Consider the following 11,377-nt stretch of genomic DNA (forward strand, 5'->3'; position numbering starts at 1 on the left):
AGCTCTCTGTTGGCGAATTGTAAATAGTTGATCATGGACAGATAATGTGGAAGTTTGTTGACCAAAGACGGATTTTAACTGAGAACAGAAATTAGTGACTGATCCAATGGCAGAGGAATTAGAGTCCCAGAGAGATTGAGCCCATTGGAGAGCTTTACCTGAGAGCAGGTTGATGATGAATGCGACTCGACTGCGTTCAGTGGTGAATAAATGAGCGTTGGATTCCATGTAGAGGGAACATTGTAGTAGGAACCCGCTGCAATCCTCCGCCGTGCCGCTGTATGTCGCAGGTTTGGCCATGGGACTCGCAGGGGCAACTGAAGAAGTGACCGGCGGGGTAGCGATGATAGAACTGTTGACAGTCGGTGAAGAAAGTTGAGTTTGTTGTATTAGTGAGGACCGGACAGCGTGAACCAGTTCAGTGAAGGGATCCGCGGTGCGGTCCTCGCCTGTATCTGGAGAGCTCTGCATTTGGTCTGGTCTTGTGTCAGACACAGACGAGGACACAGAGGATTCAGTGAAACAGTGTTTAATATAAATCAGAGGTTTCAGACACAGGTGAATCTTGACACGTAGCAGACACAGAGACAACACAACTTTCCTTCAGGTGAATGGTGATGCAGATGGTGACTCAGACGAAGACAATGGTAGTAGGAATTCCGATGAGTATGAAGAGGGTAAGGCAGATCAGGTAGGCAGACGAATGTAGTTCAGGTATGTGAGGAGATCGGTGCAAGACCAGACACTGAGTGATGGTGACTGGTGGCTTTATATGTGGTGCTGGTGATGATGCACAGGTGTTTAGAATTCTGGTGATTGGGGACGAGTGGGTGTGGCGTAAGTGTCCGATCCTGGGAGTGTAGCAGGTGTGGTTGTGACACTGAGTAGCAGAGGTGGGTAGATTACTTACAAATTGTAGTCCATTGTTGATTACACATTACATGATGAAAATTGTAGTTACCAAAATAATCTAGATTACACATATTTTAAGTAATGTTTTCTGGCAATAGACTTGAATGAAGTTATTGTATTAAAAATATTATAAAATAAGAAAAAAGAAAATACAGGTATATCCTATTGTTGGATATCAGTTATGAAATGGATTAAACTTTACATTACAGCAGGGTTTTATCAAACTGTTTAAATTTAAAAGGGGGATGGACAAAAAAGGTTGGAGTGAATCAATAAATTATGAATAATTTTCTGTCATTGTGTAAACAATATGTAATTCTGTTCACGTTCTAAATGCAAAGTGTAAAGTGCACGGCACATGTGCACTCAGGGCGTGTCCAAATCCACTTTTTATTCCACTGCTATTTTAACGAAGGAAAACCGGTTTGTGCGCCCGGATGCGTGGTCTTATTCTCGGGTTGTCACTTATTCTCTTAAAAAGTAATGGGTGTTTTTGGGGCATAACGTGCAATAAACCAATCAGAGTCTCATCTTCCATTCCCTTTAAGAGCCAGTTGCGCTTGTGCCATGACGGATTTGCTATTTACACGCCGGAATTTGGCAAGCGCAAAGACAGAACTCGTCTCCGAGATGAAACTGAGCTGCTCGTGTATGATATATATATATATATATATCAAGATTAGATTAGATTTAATTGTAATATAGTGAAGTAAATGTAGGCATCCCGTATACGGGACAGGGTGACAGTTAATAAATAACAAAGAAAAAACATTGTGTTTAACGAGCAGCGTGTACGCACATTGTGGATCCCCCTATACTAACACACTCTTTAACCCTTAACTGTCACTCACATTTTTGAATATAGACTTTATAGTGCACGATTCAAACGTAATTTTTTTCATGAATTTAAAACATTTTGTAACATGATATTGTTGTACCATTTACATGGTAGTGCAATGTCTGATTTTAAAATGGGTTTTAAAGGATGAATTTTGAGATTTTAAGTTTTCAGTTGATATATAATTTATGATGATTTCTAAAATGTGATCCAGAAAAAGGCGATGAAGAATTATTTTTTTAAAACAAAGGTCAAAAAACTAAAAACTTTGGTAAAATATATATTTGGGAGTCTTAGACCTTTCCAACGATATATAGTTTGTCAAGATTAGATTTAATTGTAATACTGTATAGTGAAGTAAATGTAGTCGTCCCGTATACGGGACAGGGTGACATTTAATAAATAACAAAGAAAAACATTGCGACAGACTTTAGACCAGGTTTGAGTTGGTCTATGGCGCAGTCTATTTTCAGCTCATTAAAATAGCATTGCGCCAATAATGCGCCTAAACACACCTCTTTTTTAGACCAGCACGCCCATGGGACCACAAATGAGCTCAAATGCATTTGATAATTAAACGACGTGGCGCTGGATGGAAAAATGCAAACGGCGCCGGACTGAAACTAGCAAACACACCTGCGCTGCGCCTTGTGTCGCATTGCATTGGGTGTATTATAGGACCAAAGATCTCCTAAAGTTTTGTACTAAAGCAGAAAAATTAATCTGAATAATATAATGGAATGCAAAGAAAGGAGGGAAGTAGACAGAGAGGAAGAGCTGAAACTTTGCAGTGTCAGTGTGGAAGTCTGCTAAGATCAGTGTCACAATGAAGGTGTTTGTCAGCCTGAGGAGAAGACGAATGCTCACACCTCTCCTCTTAAACAGAAGTGTGTATGTGTGTGTGTGGAAGAGAGAGAGACTAGAGCTATATTTGTTTAGAAAATGTGATTAAAATAAAAATAGTTTACCTCGTTGCTTTTCTTTATTGCACAAACAGATAAATTAGAAAATATTTTGAGAATGAAAATCTTTTTATTGTGTTCATTCATAAGGGTTCAAGGTTTTTTTTTTTGTGTTTTTTTTTTTTTAACACCACTGCTCAGTCTGTCCTACCTGCTATAGGCCAGGTCACAATATGTTCATTACCTTTTTGTCTACACGCTGACAAACAAAACCATACTACAACATTATAGCATAAAACTGCATATATAATAATAATATATATAAATACAATATGCAATTAAATGCATATTTCTGTATATTTTTAATTCAATGTTGCATAAGTTGTCTAATCTTTTCAGAACAAGTATACCCTGATCCCACTGTGACTATTTTATGAATCCAGCTCTGGGGTACAATGAATAATCACGAGAGAATGTCTGTATGAGAAAGTGAGTGTGTAAATGTTTTCTGTCTTGTGTTGGTGTATTTCTGTTTACATTACAGCTGTGAGCAATATATTTTAAGCAACATATTATTAGAAAGGGATATAAGAAATTCTATTTTTCTACTATTTTTAGTCTCTTTAAACTTTCTACTAAAAAATGTCAGAATGTTGTCAGAATTTTCTACTTTAACATTTACATTAGTACATACATAATAATAAAGCTACCAGATCAAAATAATTTTGATTGAATGGGGTGGGTCAATTCAGTCAGGTCTCATGGCTTCAAAAATTGGTCTATGAGTACCATATAAACTTGAAAACAGGACATGACCCTTCATAAAGCCATACTATCAATATACTGTAGCCAAATGAGCCCAAAGCAATTGAACTTGGAACCTCAAATGTGATACTTCCAGCTAACATCAGTAGGCCCCAGGCCACAGACTCAGAAAGCATCCCTGAAACAATCCCAACAGGGTCACTGAACAAGAGAGGCTGCAGTGGTCAGAGAGGAGATGGGTGGGGGTTTGGCAGTAACATGTGACTGCATGTTCTTGACTTCAGGTGGAATGGTGGAGACAGCAGTGCAAGAGGCATGTTAACACATCTGCACACACACAGAGAGAGAGAGAAAGAGAGCGCTTCAAAAATAGAGTGCTCTTCAGGACTCAGGCAAGGTTAACAGGATGAGACAGCATGCTCTCCCTCTGCAGCAAACCACTGCCCGAGAGATCCCTCTTTACATTTAGAAACTGCCGCTTCTGTGCTTCATTATTGCAATGCATTTTTAATGCACCACCCTCCACTACTGTATTCAAATTGTTGTGGATTTCTGTAAAAGCCTTTCTTTTTTAATAAAATTTCAATTTCCATTTCTTGTGTTGATACTGTTAGTAAAATAATGTTATGAAGGGCCTTGTTAAACTTGGTTGTTGTTATATACATTTTCTTTTTTTTTCTTTCTTTTTTTTTTATTGTGAAGAATTCCAAATCTTCTGAAGCTATTATTATACTGTACAACAGACCAGATTTTCAGCAGTTATTCACTGATTCTTTCTCTTTTAATTCTCTCTCTCTCTCTCTCTCTCTCTCTCTCTCTCTCTCTCTCTCTCTCTCTCTCTATATATATATATATATACAATTATGACACTTAGGAGCATGTTTAGTACTCCTAGCTTAGTACTCTAGCTTCTGAGTTGTTGGCAGTGTACTCTGCTTCCTAGAGCTCTGCTTAGACAGAACCATTAGTATCTAGGCTCTATTGTGAGCCTCACTAATTGTGTCTAGTATTTAGTAGTCAGATCTCCTCTCGTTTTACAGAGTTGTTATGTTGAGACCTCCACTCTTAAGAGCTCCTAAACTAGGTTGGGTGTTGTTTGGCTTCCTCTCGTTAAGAGAGTTTCCTGCTGAAGCCTCCGTTCCTTATAGCTCCGTTTAGACAGCACTATTAGTTTGGAGGCTCCTTTCTTGTGGGCCTCGCTAACTACGTTGAGACCTCCACTCTTAAGAGCTCCTAAACTAGGCTGAGTGTTGTCAGGCCTCCTCTCGCTCTAGAGAGTCATCGTGCTGAGACCTCCACTCTTAAAAGTTTCTCTAAGAGGGTTGAGTGCTAGGCTTCCTCTCTTTGATGAGAGTCATCCTACTGATGCCTTCACTGTTCAGAGCTCTGTCATGGGCAGCGATGTGAGTTGTAGGCTCTTTCTTTGAGCTCCGTTAACTGCCTTTGGTGTCGAATGTAGCCAGGTCTCCTCTCATTTTAGAGAGGTGTTATGCTGAGACTTCGACTCTTAAGAGCTCCCCTGCCAGGGGTGAGTGTCGTTAGGTTTCTTCTCGTTTTAAAGAGTCATCTTGGTGGAGCCTCCACTCCCCAAAGCTCTGCTTGGACAGTAGTATTGGTAGGTAGGCTCCTCTTCTTTTTGGGAGCCTCTCTAACTGTCTTTAGTGCTGAGTGTAGTCAGGTCAACTCTCATGCTAAAAAGTCATCATGCTGAGGCCTCCACTCTTAAGAGCTTCTCTAAGAGGGTTGAGTGCCAGGCTTCCTCTTCAGATCTTCACTCTTCAGATCTCGGTCATGGGCAGTGATATGAGTTTGTAGGCTCTTTCTTGCACTGAGTGTATCCAGGTCTCCTCTTGCTTTAAAGAGTCATTATGCTGAGATCTCCATTCTTAAAAGCCCCCCTGCCAGAGTTGAGCATTGTTTATTTTTCCTCTCATTTTAGAGAGTCATTCTTCGAAAGCCTCCACTCCACAGAGCTCCGCCTAGGCAGTAGAGGATTGTAGGCTCTTGTATTTTGAACCTCACTAACTGCCTCTGGCGTTGAGTGTAGCTAGGTCTCCTCTCGGTTTAGAGAGTCGTTATGCTGAGACCTCTACTCTTTGAGCTCCAGACTTTGGCGGGTGAGTTAGTCTATGATGATTGAAGCTTGAGCCTGCTGTGAAGCCTAGTGGTTTCGCTAGTAGGGGATGCTGTTCCTCAAGTTCTGACTAGGCACTTATCCCTCAACATAGCGGCATTGGCACACCATTCCCATAGAACCCTCTGGAGGACATAGCGTGGAGTTAACTTTCGAAAGGGAATGTCTCAGGTTACACATATAACCATGGTTTCCTGAGAATAGGGAACGAGACGCTTTGTCTCTGTGCTTTGCTTCGGCATCATGCCCGTGTCTCCTCAGAAAAAAGAATAGGATGATGTGTTCTACAGGTGCCCTTTTATATTCGCAGTCGCTCATTTGCTTACGTCATAGGCTTCCGTGTGCCAATGTCAAGTTCATTGTCATTATTTAATTCATGCTTCAGACACCGGTCACGCTGACAGCGTTCCCATAGTGCCCTCTAGAGGACACAATGTCTCATTCTCTATTCTCAGGGAACCATGGTTACATGCATAACCTGAGACATTTTCTCCCAATAAGTTAACATACAACCTATTAAGTTAATGTTGTAAATAAGAATCTGAAAAGAAAGGAGCTTTAAATAAATATTTTAATGTGTGTGAATAAATCCAACCACCCCTAAAGATGTAAGTTTACATTTTCTTAATCCGGGACCAACAGATTAGAATATTGGCTGCAGGGATTTAAATCTTTAACAAGAACTGACTGTCAAACTGACACAGGCAGAGTGAAAGACCGGATTTTTTTTTTTATCAGGTAGGGTACAAGCAGTGTTGGGCAAGCTACTCTGAAACTGTAGCTTGACCAATTTAACACAAATGTAAGAACAATATGTATGCAACTTAAACACGATACAGAGTACAATAAAATTTGCAGGTTAAGTTCACATGCAGTATTTTCCGACTGTCAGTGGATGTCAGTCCTCAGCTGCACGCATGAACACTGCACTTTGCATGAATCCCACTGCAACCATCTTTTGCCAAACAATAAACACACTACTATAACGCAGCTTTATTTTCTATTTGATCAGTGTTCATTACAAAACTAATGGGGGGGGGGCAGATTATATTATGACCGTTCATGATTGTAAAATAGACATTTGTTCTAGAGTGCAATAAATTAGAAAAAATTATCTATTTAAAAAGAGATTGCGCGGATTGCACATAATCTGGTGGACGGTTTGGAGATGGCTCTTCCTATCTCCACCCATTTTCTTCCCCCTTCTGAATGAGAGTTCACTGCTACTGCCATCTTTCTCTGAGGAGATTGATGTTGTTTGTGAGACTGAGCGGCTCGTGAACTGCCAAGGTAACACATATATTACATCATTTCAGTTTTTGATGTAAATTTTATTACACCAGACCATGTTTTACTCGTCTGGTTGTTTGACTGAATTTAATTCTGAGGAATATACAGGGGCTCTTGGATTAAACATTTATCGAGCACCTCATTCTGGGGGCATCACTTCTCATACTTCGCAGAGTCTAGAGTCAAAGTGTCTCACCCAGGTCAAAGACTTCTAGCGAAAGGCGGTTCTGCGGACTGTAATTCTTGCTGAATAGACTTCATCATAATCGTCCTGATGCCTCAGGCTTAGGACTTTTTGAAGGCCAGCTCCGTCTGGGGAAGAGAGGTGTACACCTCAGTGCCCTCAGGAGATTGGTCTATCAACCCCTGCTGGTGTTCCAGGGTGCAGCTGTCTCCGGCGGGAGCTTCACTCAGTTACCACCCAGAAATGTAGCTGTGATTCAGAGGGGGGACTGAAGTTCAGCACTCTCGCACTCAAACAGGTGTCTCAAACCAAGTCCAAGGACTAGTGTGTCATGATCAGTCTAAAAGATGCACATATTTCCATCCTTCCTTACCATAGGAAGTTCCTGAGGTTTACTTTTGGGGGCAAAAGCTTACCAATACAGGATCTTTCTTTGGCCTTCTTTGGCCTTGCACTCTCACCCCATACTTTCATGACTCAACAAAGTTGATGATTGCTTGATATAAGCTCAATCAGAGTGGATGGCAGTTCTGGGGTTAAGACATAAGAGGGGGTGAAGCAGATATGGAGAGTTGTTGGCTTGGCTTAGGTGGACCTAATTGTGACTCAGATGACATCACACTGTCCCCTTTGGTTCTCTTTCTGACTCATCCAGCTCCACATTGCCGAGGCTTTGTCTGTACGCCTTTCCTCCGATTTCCTCCTGTATTGTACTCCTGACTGTATATATATTTTTTTCGGTTACCTCAAGTCAGAATTTTTTTTTTTTCATTCCACAACAGACCCTAAACCATCTGCTAAACCTTGAAAAATCATGGTAGAATAATAATAATAATAAAAATCCACCCAATCCAACCATGCTGCGTAAAGATTGCATCCCCCAATAGCCTAAGGAGCAGCTATCTACAAACTGTCATAAAAATTAATGTGAGCTTGCTCCTAATTCTGAACACCATGGGAACATTTTCTTGCTCCAAGCCTTGTTCAATTTAATTTTCTGATCCTCCTGAGCGAACAGCGCAGACAGTCAGTCAGTAGAAATGAAAGAGAAATCCCATTAAACCTCCCAAGAAATGTTACACAAAAATTATAAAATCGCCTTCAAAGCTGCAAAGCAGAAACTGCTGTCCACTCAATCTCAGTACATCCAGAGGCTCCTGGATTTTCTAGGCTGTCATTTCTGATATAAAATCCAAAAGTTTGTTTCGTTGGAGAAGCTGTTTTCAGTAAGACCGAGCCTTAATCCTCATTTGTTTAACAGTGTGCTTTTATTTTAAACAATTCTCTTCTTGAAAAAAAAAAAAAATTGACAATCCTGACCATTTGACTCTCTATAACACTAATATAATCATCATTCTAGAGATATTCAAAGTAGATGACAAATATAGTGGCTGCAAAATGTATGAGGTGCGAATTATGGGGGTTTGGGTGTGTCTGACTGGACTTAATAATAATTAAAATAATTTGGCTGTAACTGTAGATATATTTTAAAAACAAAATAAAAGTTTTTAGTAAATTTGACATTAAATATGTTATTGTAAAAATAACTTTTTTATTTTAGTATGATTTATTTTAGTATTTTGTGAAGAATATTGTGAAGAATATTTTGTGAAAAAGTATATACATTGACCAACAATTATTTTGGATACAATGTATTTATTTATTTATTTATTTATTTATTTATTTATACATTCAATTCATATATTAAAAAATGTGAGGTTAACCTGACAAAGAAATAACAAATAACACCTTTTTATTAGTATTACTTAAAGTGTAAAACTTAATCAGAATTTGTAGTCCATCATGGTTGATTATTTTTTCTACATTAACATTGTTTCTCTTTCAATGGAACTTCAAACTGCGTCCTCTAGGGGGTCACTATGGGGAAATGCCTCACCGTGACCCATGTCTAAAGCATACATTCAAAAAACACCAACAACATGTTGGCCGGCTACAGCTCATGATGTCCCTACCGGTGTAACTATAGTATAAATAGGCACAGGGAGAACATGCCATCCTCTTCTTCATTTTCACTCTGACTGTTTTGTCTGACGCATACAGCAAGTAAAAGTGACAGTGACAGTGACATGACATTCAGCCAAGTATGGTGACCCATACTCAGAATTTGTGCTCTGCATTTAACCCATCCGAAATGCACACACACAGAGCAGTGAACACACACACTGTGAGCACACACCCGGAGCAGTGGGCAGCCATTTATGCTGCGGCGCCCGGGGAGCAGTTGGGGGTTCGATGCCTTGCTCAAGGGCACCTAAGTCTTGGTATTGAAGGTGGAGAGAGAGCTTTTCATGCACTACCGCCACCTACAATTCCGTCCGGCCTGAGACTCAAACTCACAACCCTTTCGATTGGGAGTCCGACGCTCTAACCATTAGGCCACGACTTCCCCAAAGTAGTGCATGTTAGAGTCATTGCTCTGATACCTGCAGTTCACGGATCGCATGCTGTGGGTGTGTGTGTGGTGAAGAGCAAGCACGTTCAGCTCTTGAGGGAGTTGGATACGCTTTGCTGTGCTAACTGCAATGCATTAGCGGGACTACTGAGGGGGATGTGAGTATTTCACCATTTACCCAAGTTTGTAGATAGTGTTTGCATGAGTGTGTTTGCCTCACCTGTGAATAGCGATGCTTTCGTGGCAGCAGTTTCATACACGCTTGATTCCTGAGGCAATCTATCGGTTCGGCGGAGTGTGTTTAGCTCCCATGGGAGCTGAATGCATGCTGCACATTGCATCATGGTGAGAACATGGAAAGAACCTGATCGAGGAATGCGTGAGAATGGTTATGAGAAGATGCCACCTGTTGAAGAGATGCAGGCCTGCATTCTCTCCATGGGGGAGGCATCTTCTCTTAAGACTTCCTCCTTGCCATCTAAGCCCATTAGGATACATTTTGCTTAAATGGCAGGGCATATGCAGCAGCAGCAGGTCAGGGTGTTGCTTCACTGCACACAATGGCGGTGCTTCAAGCGTATCAGGCTGATCTGCTGAAAGACCTGGTTAAAGGCGAGCCTTCAAATCCATCGTTCCATGAAGGTCCAGTTCTAAGCATGTACAAACTCAGGGGTCCTGGCCCAACTCGATCTGAGGATCAGAAATGGGCACAGAAGGCTAGCGTCATGGCTCATGTTTACTTGAGTAAGATACTTGAGTATATACTCATTTCCCTTGGGGGGGTAAACATCTGCCTTATATTCCACTTCCTAATTCCCCTGTAACCACCATCTCTCCACCTGAATGAGCATAGGTAGGAACTTCCTGCCTTATTCTCTTATGCTGGACCTATGATGTTTGGTTGGTTCTATGGATTCATAGTAAGCACCATACTGATGATCCAGGCTAGAGTCTTCTTTGGGTCACTTCTTAAACAGGACTCCTATATATGTATTTAATATGCTGGTGGTTGTGTGAATACCATCTGTAGGTTTCTTTGCAGTCTTTTCCTGGACCTGTGTGATTCTGTTCTTTTCTAGGGTTGGTCCACGGTGACCCTCTGCTGATTTCAGAAACCGGGTCCTCGACTTGCAGTGATTACCTCACTCGTCAATGTTGTATCCAGTCATTATGATAGCCCTGATTCGGGCTTTATGCTTCCTGGATTACATGGCCAGATCACAGGCTGGAGCCTTCTTGATCATCAGGCCCCCAGCTTGGCACTACAAAATTGTCCGGGCTGGGCTTATGCTTTTATGCTTCCCTGTCTGGTATGCCATAGCTAGGTTGCCCCGAGGGGCTTCCTGGCAACCGGGATATCCCCTTTTGCTGAGGCATCAACTGGGAAGTATAGGTGGCATTGGCAAGAACCTTCTTGTGAATTCTGTCACAGGCAGTGCTCCCCTCATCTCAGAGGGTTATGTCTCTGCTTGCCATTACCGTTTGGCTCAGTACTGCTGTAAGTAGATGCTTGGGAAGCTCTTAAACCCATGCTATGGTAAATGCACACACTAAGCTTTGTGCACTTTCTGAAATCCACATGTTGGTAAGTTTGCACGCTGAGCAATTTGCACACTTTCTAAAATCCACATAGTGGTAAGCGTGCACACTAAGACTCTGCATATTTTCTGAAATCCTGTATGTTAAGGGTTACACATTATTAGCCTTGTTCCCTCTCTCTGAGTTGGCTTAGACCCCCCTGGTACTCACCTTTGTCTCCACTTAACCAGTGTGTCTCTGTTGACACACTTTTGAAGCATCGCTCCCCTCACCATTGAGGGTTATTGTGAACATGGAATAGCAATTGAATTCCCCCACTTTCTGAGGAATTGGATTCCTTGCTCTGTGGGCTGTTCTCGTGGTAGTATTTGGCAGTGCTCCCCTTTATCAAAAGGTTGCC

This window comes from Carassius gibelio, chromosome B20, assembly GCF_023724105.1.
Source record: "Carassius gibelio isolate Cgi1373 ecotype wild population from Czech Republic chromosome B20, carGib1.2-hapl.c, whole genome shotgun sequence".
NCBI lineage: Eukaryota > Metazoa > Chordata > Actinopteri > Cypriniformes > Cyprinidae > Carassius > Carassius gibelio.